This window comes from Stegostoma tigrinum, chromosome 21, assembly GCF_030684315.1.
Source record: "Stegostoma tigrinum isolate sSteTig4 chromosome 21, sSteTig4.hap1, whole genome shotgun sequence".
NCBI classification, from domain to species: Eukaryota; Metazoa; Chordata; class Chondrichthyes; order Orectolobiformes; family Stegostomatidae; genus Stegostoma; species Stegostoma tigrinum.
The window spans coordinates 484,403-497,598 of NC_081374.1; the positions used below are offsets into that span (position 1 = coordinate 484,403).

At 49.7% G+C, this 13,196-nt stretch overlaps 1 protein-coding gene across 2 annotated transcripts in view; it reads right to left on the reverse strand.

The window, feature by feature from the left end:
* The window catches only part of LOC125462841 (potassium voltage-gated channel subfamily C member 4-like), a 68,913-nt gene that overhangs the window by 9,757 nt on the left and 45,960 nt on the right, over positions 1-13,196 (reverse strand). The window lies entirely within an intron of this gene.

The following is a 13,196-nucleotide window of genomic DNA, read 5'->3' on the forward strand; positions in this document are numbered from 1 at the left end:
CAGGCTGCCAACTAGGGGACTTCAATGTAAAGAACAGAACCCTGTGATGGGGGAAGGTCTCTAAGGGCTCTGGGAGCTGTGGGGTTTAATAACTTCAAGTCTTTCCTCAAACCCCTATCTTGTAATTGTTTGATGCTGAACATATAAGTTACAAAAACAAATTGCATTAGAACCCATTTGAACATTGATCAGCCAATAAAGCTCGTTCAGGTTCATATCAGGGGTTTTCTCCCCTTCTGGGAGTAAAGGGGTAAATAGCAATGATTGAGCAGTTCAGTCCACTCACGTCATTGCTTTTCTCAATTGCTCTTGTAATTTAGCAATTAGAAACCTTCTTGAGGACAAAGATTGTTTAGCTGAGATTTTTCAATCTGCAGTTGTTTAAAATCTCTGGGTATTGGCTAGAAACTCACCATATAAATACAATGGTGACAAGAGCAGGTAAGAAGGCTAAGAATACCATTGTGAGTGACCCACTTCCTGATTCCCCAAAACCTATTCCATTATCTACAAGGAGTGTGATGGAATACTCCCACTTGCCTGGATGAATGCAGTTCCAGTAACACTCAATAAGGTTGACACCATCCAGGAGAAAGCAGCCCCCTTGAATGGCACCACATCCACAAGCATCCACTCCCTCTACCACCAATGCTCAGTAGCAGCAGTGAGTACGAACTACAAGATGCACTGCAGAAATTCACCAATGGTCCTTAGATAGCTCCTTCCAAACCCACAACGATTTCAATCTGGAAGGACAAAGGCAGCGGATACATGGGAACATCACCGCCTTAGAGTTCATCTCTGAGAACTCTCCACCCTGATTTGGAAATATTTCACTGTTCTTTCATTTTTGCTGAGTCAAAATCCTGAAATTCCCTCCCTGAGGGTATTTTGTGTCCACCTACAGCAAATGGACTGCAATGGTTCAAGAAGGCAGCTCACTGCCACCTTCTCAAGGGCAGCGAGGGACGGGCAGTAAATGCTATTCTATTCAATGATACCCACATCCAACAACAAAATAAAAAAAATTATTCTGGTTACAGGAGAATAAGAACGTCTCCAGAATCCAAGCATCATGCACCATTGACGAGCAGTGAATACCAAATGGGGCTGTACTGTGGTGGCAATGCCACTTGGTCAGTCATCCAGACGCTTTTACAGACATGGGCTCATGGAATTTAATGCATACACAGTGGAGCTTCATTTCAAGCAATAATCTGAATGAAATATTAGCCTAATGGTGACAGTATAACCATTATTATTTACCATAAAAACCCATTGCATTCATTTGCGTCCTACAGGGAAGGCAATCTCCTATCCTTATCCAGCCTGGCTTATATGATTAATTGTGAAATGATCAAGGAAGTCACTCAATTGTATCTAACTGCTACAAAATCTAAAAAACACAAATAAAACCAGATGGACCATTTGTTAACCATAGCTGGATGCTTGCCTTGCTGGGTTTTTGTGCAATAATGGAATACAATTTTGTAGTAAATTAGATTAGGCTTTTTTATATTTAAGTCACTGTCTGCCTATCATCATATATTTTAATGTAGCTTGTCAATCTACAGGCAATTTTCTTCTCATATCTTCATGGGTTCCTTTGTTTCTGATTGATGACCCTAGTTTCTGACTGAACTACATCATTTTCAAGCTTAAAGTAAAATACTATCATTTGATCATTCTTTCCTAAATTATTGATTAACTCTTTCTCATTATAGACCAGTGAGCCTTACCTCAATTGTTGGTAAAGTGTTGAAAAAGGTTATAAGGGATAGGATTTATAATCATCTAGAAAAGAACAAATTGATTAGGGATAGTCAGCACAGTTTTGTGAAGGGAAGGTTGTGCCTCACAAACCTTATTGTGTTCTTTGAGAAGGTGACCAAACAGGTAGATGAGAGTAAACCGTTTGATGTGGTGTATATGGATTTCAGCAAGGCGTTCGATAAGGTTCCCCACAACAGGCTATTGTGCAAAATGCGGAGGAATGGAATTGTGGGAGATATAGCAGTTTGGATCGGAAATTGGCTTGCTGAAAGAAGACAGAGGGTGGTAGTTGATGGGAAATGTTCATCCTGGAGACCAGTTACTAGTGGTGTACCACAAGGGTCGGTGTTGGGTCCAGTGCTGTTTGTCATTTTTATAAATGACCTGGATGAGGGCATAGAAGGATGGGTTAGTAAATTTGCAGACAACACTAAGGTCGGTGGAGTTGTGGATAGTGACGAAGAATGGTGTAGGTTGCAGAGAGACATAGATAAGCTGCAGAGCTGGGCTGAGAGGTGGCAAATGGAGTTTAATGCAGACAAGTGTGAGGTGATGCATTTTGGTAGGACTAACCAGAAGGCAAAGTACAGAGCTAATGGTAAGATTCTTAGTAGTGTAGATGAGCAGAGAGATCTCAGTGTCCATGTACACAGATCCTTGAAAGTTGCCACCCAGGTTGACAGGGTTGTTAAGAAGGCATACAGTGTTTTAGCTTTTATTAATAGAGGGATCGAGTTCCGGAACCAAGAGGTTGTGGTGAAGCTGTACAAAACTCTGGTGTGGCCGCACTTGGTGTATTGCGTACAGTTCTGGTCACCGCATTATAAGAAGGATGTGGAAGCTTTGGAAAGGGTGCAGAGGAGATTTACTAGGATGTTGCTGGTATGGAGGGAAGGTCTTATGAGGAAAGGCTGAGGGACTTGAGGCTGTTTTCATTAGAGAGAAGAAGGTTGAGAGGTGACTTAATTGAGACATATAAAATAATCAGAGGGTTAGATAGGGTGGATAAGGAGAGCCTTTTTCCTAGGATGGTGATGGCGAGCACGAGGGGGCATAGCTTTAAATTGAGGGGAGAAAGATATAGGGCAGATGTCAGAGGTAGTTTCTTTACTCAGAGAGTAGTAAGGGAATGGAACGCTTTGCCTGCAACGGTAGTAGATTCGCCAACTTTAGGTACATTTAAGTCATTATTGGACAAGCCTATGGACGTACATGGAATAGTGTAGGTTAGATGGGCTTCAGATCGGTATGACAGGTCGGCACAACATTGAGGGCCGAAGGGCCTGTACTGTGCTGTAATGTTTTTTGTTCTATGTTCTATTGCAGAACTCAGTCTATAAGCATCTATTCCTTACTTGATTCCTCAATATACTGATCCGGGAAACCATCACATTCATTTGAGGAATTAGTATTTCACAAAATCGGACAAATTGGGTTTACCCAGTTTCTATTGAAATCCCCTATGTTTACTGCATTATCCTCACTATGTATACCTCTAACTTCCTGATTTATACTGTCATTTATTTTATATCTACTATTTGGTGGCCTATAGTCAACTCCCATCAATGTTCCCAACCCTTTCCCTTTCTTACTTCCATCCATACTGATTCTACATCTTGAACCTCAGAACTGAAGTGATCTCATACTACATTCCTTTGCAAGGAATTTATTACTCAGTGATTGTTCTGTTTTTCTGGAACTGAGTCAGTTGTGTACTCTATTGTTCACAGATCTAAAGCTTTTGTCTTTCTTTTGCAGCTTTCTTCTCCCTTAGCCCTCCGCAGCTGTCCTTCCCATTCCCACCCTGAATCACTCCCTGTCCCTGCCCACAACCTGCAGTTCTAATCCTGTCCTCTACAGTCTTCTTCTCTCCTGGCCTGTTCAGCTTTCCTGTCTTGATGATTTTTCTTCCCCATCAAATGTACGGCCTCTCCTTCTCCACCCATTACCATTTTAGCATTTTTGTTTTAAACCACCTTGCAGGCCTTCCAGATTTTCTGATGGAATTTAACAAAATGTCTTGTTGAAGGTGACAGTAAAAAATAAGAGGCCATGCTGTAGAAGGCAATATCTTATTATGGAGAGATGATTGGTTAGTTCACAGTAAACAGAGAGTTGCCTTAAATGTGTCTTTTTCAGGTTTGCAAGGTGCAACAAGTTGATTATCTTATAACTACTGTGATATAAGGTGCATGATTAATACATATTTTAAGTTATTTTATTTTATTTTATTTTAGAGTTTAGATTTTGAACTAGCGGCATTTGAGGACAAAAACAGAAGTTGCTGGAAAAGCTCATCAGGTCTGGCAGCATCTGTGAGGAAGAAAATCAGAGTCAGTGTTTAAGGTCCGGTGACCCTTCCTTAGAACTGATGGTAGCTAGGAATATATTGGTTTATATTTTTTCTTTGTTTTCCATTTTCCTTCGGGAAAAACACCCACGTGACCAAGGAACTAGGAGCAAGCAGACCCCCATGGAGACAATGCTTATGTGAACAAAAAGGTAAAAGAAGAGGGTAGGGATCAAATAAAAATAGAATTGGGGGTGTCAAATAAAACACTCCACACCCTGCAGTGCCCACCTCTTCCAAAAGATATCAAGAGTATTGGTGGACACAGCATGCTCCTTCTCTAGGGACACCCGGGCAGGAATGTAGCCATGGAGGAGGAGCAGGTAGTCAGCTATAAGTGACTCACTTTGTGGCCCACTGGCTGGACCTGTTAATGATAAACTTGGCCAGGCCCAGGAGCAGACACACCAGGAGATTCCCCAACCTGCTCGACTCCCCCCTCCGCACTAGGTTCCCAAAGATCAGGAGGGTGGGGCTGAAGTGTAGCCAAAAACACAAAAGAAAGCTCTGAAGATAACTGAAAAGGGAGTGTAAACATCCAGACCCAGTATCTACATGGTCCACAGACTCCACAGTGCTGCAAAACAAACAATCGGGCTGGGAGTCGGCCAACCACGTCAATCTGTAGTTACACAGGGCTGCTGCGTGCAACAACACCATACAACGCCCCTCCATATCTCCAAGGGAAAGAGGGAGGAATCCTGCATAGAGGGCCCTCCACCAACTTGTAAATGGGCATGCCCAGGCATGTCCAGTGGTGAATGAACGGAAGAGGTGGATGGTATGCAGCAGCAGTCAAGATAGAGTCTGCGATTTCACATCTTTAAAATTCCGGCGGCAGCTCAGGTTGGGGGACACAGGCTCCTGGGAGAGGTATGGGATCCTGGGGCCGATGTGAAATTCCATCCAGGTAGGGGTACGCACAGATGGGATCCCACTGCATGACTGAACATCCTCCAGCTGATGCACAATGTCAGGTCAGAGCACTGCCATTTTCAGGTGTTGGATGGCAGTGACCATGACCCAGATGTCTATTGCCACCCCGTGTGCCAATTCCTGAAGCAGCATCCAACCCAGGCCCCACCAACCAGCACGTCCTAGATCCTGGTCACCCCATAGCCACAGCCCTCCCCTCCCCCCAGCCACTCGAAACTGCAATTCTGGAGGTGCTGGTACTTCAGCAATGGCTCTCTGATGATAACGTCAGTTTATATGCAGAAGATAGGGAGGGGGGGTGAGGTAGGGAGTAAACAATATGATAAAGGATAGAGCCCAAAGAGAGAGTGGAACAGTTGAATAGACAAAGGAGTTGATAACGATCTGGCTAGGAGGGTGAATAGCTGTTAGCAGTTAGTGACTAAGAACAGGGGGGTGTGTAGTGGCAGGCTATGTGGTACAAGGCCTGGTGTGTAGGATAGGGGACTGGGACATGGGAGGGTTTAGGCCCTAAAATTATTGAACTCAGTATTGAGTCCAGACAGCTGCAGGGTCCCCAGGCAGATAATTAGGTGTCGTTCCTCCAGCTTGCGATGGGCTTCACTGGAAAATTGCAGCAAGCCAGAGACAGAGATATTGGCCAAGAATGAAACGTCTAGGCCCGAAACGTCAGCTTTTGTGCTCCTAAGATGCTGCTTGGCCTGCTGTGTTCATCCAGCTCCACACCTTGTTATCCCTGGCACACTAAAGTGGCAGGAAACGGGTAGTTCAGGTCTTTTTGCGAGCAGAACGTAGATGTTCTACAAAGTGGTCACCCAGTCTATGCTTCGTTTCCCCAATGTAGAGGAGACCACACTGTGAGCAGCGAATGCAGTGGACTAGATTGTGGGGAAGTGTTGCTTCACCTGGAAGGTATGTTTAGGCCCTTGGATACTGGGGAGAGAGGAGGTAAATGGGCAGGTGTTATACCTGGGCCAGTTGCAGGGGAAGGTGCCGTAGGACTATGGGAGTGTGTTGGGGATGAAGGAAGAATGGAGCAGGCTGCCTCCTCTTTACCACAGACCTACAATCCCTTTACGCAATCCCGTTCCCACAGCCATACCACATTCCTCAGTGACTGCCTTTGGCTCAGACTCACCCCACACGGATTCCAACTGAAGTTTAATCCCATCAAACCCGCAGACAAGGGCAGCGCAGTGGTAGTATGGTGCACTGACCTCTACATTGCCGAGGCCAGACGCCAACTCTCCGACACCACCTCCTACCGCCCCCTCGATCATGACCCCACACCCAAGCACCAAACCATCATCTCCAACACCATTCACGACCTCATCACCTCAGAGGACCTCCCACCCACAGCCTCCAACCTCATTGTTCCCCAACCCCGCACGGCCCGTTTCTATCTCCTTCCCAAAATCCAAAAACCTGCCTGCCCTGGTCAACCCATCGTCTCAGCCTGCTCCTGCCCCACCGAACTCATCTCCACCTATCTGGACTCCATTTTCTCCCCTTTGGTCCAGGAACTCCCCACCTACGTCCGTGACACCACCCACGCCCTCCACCTCCTCCAGGACTTCCAATTCCCTGGCCCCCAACACCTCATATTCACCATGGACGTCCAGTCCCTATACACCTGCATTCCGCATGCAGATGGCCTCAAGGCCCTCCGCTTCTTCCTGTCCCGCAGGCCCGAACAGTCCCCCTCCACCGACACTCTCATTCACCCAGCTGAACTCGTCCTCACCCTCAACAACTTCTCTTTTGACACCTCCCACTTCCTACAGACTAAGGGGGTGGCCATGGGCGCCCGCAAGGGCCCCAGCTATGCCTGCCTCTTTGTAGGTTACGTGGAGCAGTCCCTCTTCCGCACCTACACAGGCCCCAAACCCCACCTCTTCCTCCGGTACATTGCTGAATGTATCGGCGCCGCCTCTTGCTCCCCAGATGAGCTCGAACAGTTCATCCACTTCACCAACACCTTCCACCCCAACCTTCAGTTCACCTGGGCCATCTCCAGCACATCCCTCACCTTCCTGGACCTCTCAGTCTCCATCTCAGGCAACCAGCTTGTAACTGATGTCCATTTCAAGCCCACCGACTCACACAGCTACCTAGAATACACCTCCTCCCACCCACCCTCCTGCAAAAATTCCATCCCCTATTCCCAATTCCTCCGCCTCCGCCGCATCTGCTCCCACGATAAGACATTCCACTCCCGCACATCCCAGATGTCCAAGTTCTTTAAGGACCGCAACTTTCCCCCCACAGTGATCGAGCACGCCCTTGACCGCGTCTCCCGTATTTCCCGCAACACATCCCTCACACCCCGCCCCCGCCACAATCGCCCAAAAGAGGATCCCCCTCATTCTCACAGACCACCCTACCAACCTCCGGATACAACGCATCATCCTCCGACACTTCCGCCATTTACAATCCGACCCCACCACCCAAGACATTTTTCCATCCCCACCCTTGTCTGCTTTCCGGAGAGACCACTCGCTCCGTGACTCCTTTGTTGGCTCCACACTGCCCTCCAACCCCACCACACCCGGCACCTTCCCCTGCAACCGCAGGAAATGCTACACTTGCCCCCACACCTCCTCCCTCACCCCTATCCCAGGCCCCAAGATGACATTCCACATTAAGCAGAGGTTCACCTGCACATCTGCCAATGTGGTATACTGCATCCATTGTACCCGGTGTGGCTTCCTCTACATTGGGGAAACCAAGCGGAGGCTTGGAGACCGCTTTGCAGAACACCTCCGCTCAGTTCGCAACAAACAACTGCACCTCCCAGTCGCAAACCATTTCCACTCCCCCTCCCATTCTCTAGATGACATGTCCATCATGGGCCTCCTGTACTGCCACAATGATGCCACCCGAAGGTTGCAGGAACAGCAACTCATATTCCGCCTGGGAACCCTGCAGCCTAATGGTATCAATGTGGACTTCACCAGTTTCAAAATCTCCCCTTCCCCTACTGCATCCCCAAACCAGCCCAGTTCGTCCCCTCCCCCCACTGCACCACACAATCAGCCCAGCTCTTCCCCTCCACCCACTGCATCCCAAAACCAGTCCAACCTGTCTCTGCCTCCCTAACCTGTTCTTCCTCTCACCCATTCCTTCCTCCCACCCCAAGCCGCACCCCCAGCTACCTACTAACCTCATCCCACCTCCTTGACCTTTCCGTCTTCCCTGGACTGACCTATCCCCTCCCTACCTCCCCACCTATACTCTCTCCACCTATCTTCTTTACTCCCCATCTTCGGTCCGCCTCCCCCTCTCTCCCTATTTATTCCAGTTCCCTCTCCCCATCCCCCTCTCTGATGAAGGGTCCAGGCCCGAAACGTCAGCTTTTGTGCTCCTGAGATGCTGCTTGGCCTGCTGTGTTCATCCAGCCTCACATTTTATTATCTTGGAATTCTCCAGCATCTGCAGTTCCCATTATCTCTGAAGTTTAATCCCTCATGTTTTGAATCTTCCCAGGATCACAGACACCTCTGCGACATTCAACATTCAACAGCTGCTCTCACCACATCCTGAGATCCACGCTCTGTGCCATGCAGTGTCACATGCACATTTTCGACCTTTCTCTCCAACAGCACTGCAACACATTGGCTCAGGGCTGCGCCACTTCTCAGTTCCACTTCATCCTCTGGCTGATTCGTCATGCTAACAAGCAACATTTTCTTTTCCTTTCAGGAACCAAGGCCTGGTGCAATAACTCAGAGATACCCATGACCTTCTGGAACCTTCCTCCCCTCCCCTTTGCCCTGACTCCATCCTCTCCCCCAACCTAACCTCCTGTCAGGTATTCACCATCCCCCCTAATCTTCTTCTCTCTGATGCTAAACATTCTATACTTAGCAAATTTCTCAGTTTCATCCCTCTGCATCCCCACCTTAACGAATTTCAAGCAGACATGGCATCAAACTCTACTCCCATTGTCTTCACCTCCATGCCCATTTCTTTGTACAAGAGTCCTCTCCCTGTCCTACAGAGCCTATTGCCCAGTTCTAACACCTCCCTCTGCCCGGACCCCTCTCTCTGGTCTTTTACCTGCACTCCATCTGTTCATTGAGTACTGTCAATGTGATATTGTTCACCTCAAATTCTCTGCCTACCCCCCACCTCACCAAATCTAACCTATCTCCCTCCGAACTAACCACACTCTGGACGCTCAGATCTAACCCTGACATCATTATTAAGCCTGCCGATAATGGTGGTGCTGTTGTAGCCTGGCATACTGACCTCTACATTGCAGAGGCTGAGCGCCAGCTCTCAGCCACCGCCTCCTATCTTCCCCTGGACCATGACCTCAACGACACATCTAGCCATTATATCTACTACGGTAATTGATCTCATTTCGTCTGGTGATCTCATCTGCAACCCCACACCCCACTGCATCTAAGCTTAAAGTCCCCCACCCATGTACAGGTCACTTTCACCTCCTTTTAAATTTCCACAAACAAGGCGGTCCAGGCAGACCCATTATTTCAGAGATAATGGGAACTGCAGATGCTGGAGAATTCCAAGATAATAAAATGAGAGGCTGGATGAACACAGCAGGCCAAGCAGCATCTCAGGAGCACAAAAGCTGACGTTTCGGGCCTAGACCCTTCATCAGAGAGGGGGATGGGGAGAGGGAACTGGAATAAATAGGGAGAGAGGGGGAGGCGGACCGAAGATGGAGAGTAAAGAAGATAGGTGGAGAGAGTATAGGTGGGGAGGTAGGGAGGGGATAGGTCAGTCCAGGGAAGACGGACAGGTCAAGGAGGTGGGATGAGGTTAGTAGGTAGGAGATGGAGGTGCGGCTTGGTGTGGGAGGAAGGGATGGGTGAGAGGAAGAACCGGTTAGGGAGGCAGAGACAGGTTGGACTGGTTTTGGGATGCAGTGGGTGGGGGGGAAGAGCTGGGCTGGTTGTGTGGTGCAGTGGGGGGAGGGGACGAACTAGGCTGGTTTAGGGATGCAGTAGGGGAAGGGGAGATTTTGAAACTGGTGAAGTCCACATTGATACCATATGGCTGCAGGGTTCCCAGGCGGAATATGAGTTGCTGTTCCTGCAACCTTCGGGTGGCATCATTGTGGCAGTGCAGGAGGCCCATGATGGACATGTCATCTAGAGAATGGGAGGGGGAGTGGAAATGGTTTGCGACTGGGAGGTGCAGTTGTTTGTTGCGAACTGAGCGGAGGTGTTCTGCAAAGTGGTCTCCAAGCCTCCGCTTGGTTTCCCCAATGTAGAGGAAGCCACACCGGGTACAATGGATGCAGTATACCACATTGGCAGATGTGCAGGTGAACCTCTGCTTAATGTGGAAAGTCATCTTGTGGCCTGCGATAGGGGTGAGGGAGGAGGTGTGGGGACAAGTGTAGCATTTCCTGCGGTTGCAGGGGAAGGTGCCGGGTGTGGTGGGGTTGGAGGGCAGTGTGGAGCGAACAAGGGAGTCACGGAGAGAGTGGTCTCTCCGGAAAGCAGACAGGGGAGGGGATGGAAAAATGTCTTGGGTGGTGGGGTCGGATTGTAAATGGCGGAAGTGTCGGAGGATGATGCGTTGTATCCGGAGGTTGGTAGGGTGGTGTGTGAGAACGAGGGGGATCCTCTTAGGGCGGTTGTGGCGGGGGCGGGGTGTGAGGGATGTGTTGCGGGAAATACGGGAGACGCGGTCAAGGGCGTTCTCGATCACTGTGGGGGGAAAGTTGCGGTCCTTAAAGAACTTGGACATCTGGGATGTGCGGGAGTGGAATGTCTTATCGTGGGAGCAGATGCGGCGGAGGCGGAGGAATTGGGAATAGGGGATGGAATTTTTGCAGGAGGGTGGGTGGGAGGAGGTGTATTCTAGGTAGCTGTGTGAGTCGGTGGGCTCTTGCCCACCAAGAGTTGGCGCCGCCTCGTGCTCCCCAGAGGAGCTCGAACAGTTCATCCACTTCACCAACACCTTCCACCCCAACCTTCAGTTCACCTGGGCCATCTCCAGCACATCCCTCACCTTCCTGGACCTCTCAGTCTCCATCTCAGGCAACCAGCGTGTAACTGATGTCCATTTCAAGCCCACCGACTCACACAGCTACCTAGAATACACCTCCTCCCACCCACCCTCCTGCAAAAATTCCATCCCATATTCCCAATTCCTCCGCCTCCGCCGCATCTGCTACCACGATAAGACATTCCACTCCCGCACATCCCAGATGTCCAAGTTCTTTAAGGACCGCAACTTTCCCCCCACAGTGATCGAGAACGCCCTTGACCGCGTCTCCCGTATTTCCCGCAACACATCCCTCACACCCTGCCCCCGCCACAACCGCCCTAAGAGGATCCCCCTCGTTCTCACACACCACCCTACCAATCTCCGGATACAACGCATCATCCTCCGACACTTCCGCCATCTACAATCCGACCCCACCACCCAAGACATTTTTCCATCCCCTCCCCTGTCTGCTTTCCGGAGAGACCACTCTCTCCGTGACTCCCTTGTTCGCTCCACACTGCCCTCCAACCCCACCACACCCGGCACCTTCCCCTGCAACCGCAGGAAATGCTACACTTGTCCCCACACCTCCTCCCTCACCCCTATCCCAGGCCCCAAGATGACATTCCACATTAAGCAGAGGTTCACCTGCACATCTGCCAACGTGGTATACTGCATCCATTGTACCCGGTGTGGCTTCCTCTACATTGGGGAAACCAAGCGGAGGCTTGGAGACCGCTTTGCAGAACACCTCTGCTCAGTTCGCAACAAACAACTGCACCTCCCAGTCGCAAACCATTTCCACTCCCCCTCCCATTCTCTAGGTGACATGTCCATCATGGGCCTCCTGCACTGCCACAATGATGCCACCCGAAGGTTGCAGGAACAGCAACTCATATTCCGCCTGGGAACCCTGCAGCCTAATGGTATCAATGTGGACTTCACCAGTTTCAAAATCTCCCCTTCCCCTACTGCATCCCTAAACCAGCCTAGTTCGTCCCCTCCCCCCACTGCACCACACAACCAGCCCAGCTCTTCCCCCCCACCCACTGCATCCCAAAACCAGTCCAACCTGTCTCTGCCTCCCTAACCGGTTCTTCCTCTCACCCATCCCTTCCTCCCACACCAAGCCGCACCCCCAGCTACCTACTAACCTCATCCCACCTCCTTGACCTGTCCGTCTTCCCTGGACTGACCTATGCCCTCCCTACCTCCCCACCTATACTCTCTCCACCTATCTTCTTTACTCTCCATCTTCGGTCCGCCTCCCCCTCTCTCCCTATTTATTCCAGCTCCCTCTCCCCATCCCCCTCTCTGATGAAGGGTCTAGGCCCGAAATGTCAGCTTTTGTGCTCCTGAGATGCTGCTTGGCGTGCTGTGTTCATCCAGCCTCTCATTTTATTATCTTGGAAGACCCATTATTTCAGCCTGTTCCTGCCCCATAGAACTCATCTCTTCTTACCTTGACTCAGTCTTCTCTCCCCGGGTCCAATTCCTGTCCAAGTACATCCATGATTCCACTCACACTTTACTCCAGTTTCGGAATTTCCAGTTTACCGGCTCCAGCCACCACCTCTTTACCATGGATGTGCAAACGCTTTTCACATCCACCCCACAAACCAAACCCACCCCCCCAACCTCACCCTGGGGGTCTCAGGGCTCTCCCCTTTTTCCCCAACCATCCCCACCCCCACCACCACTCTCCTTTGCTTGGCCGAGGTCATTCTCACCCTCAACAACTTCTATTTTAACTCCTCTCAATTTCTCCAAGTCATAGGGGTAGCCATGGGTACCTGCATGAGCCCTAGTTATGTCTGTCTCTTCTTGGGTATGTGGAACTCTCCCTGCTCCTGAAGAAGGGTCTCTACATGAAGCGTTAGCTTTTCTGCTCCTCTGATACTGCTTGGCCTTCTTCCGGCTCTACACCTTGTTATCTCAGATTCTCCAGCATCGGCAGTTCCTACTATCTCTGGCCCAAATATTCCTCCCAGAATCTAGTCTACTGCATTTGCTGCTCACAATGTGTTTCCTCTATGTTGGAGAAGCAAAGTCTAGACTGGGTGACCACTTCACAGAACATCTACATTCTGCCCACAAAAAATACTCTGAGCTTCCAGTTGCCTGCCATTAAACACACCACCTTGCTCCCTGGCCAACATCTCTGTCTCTG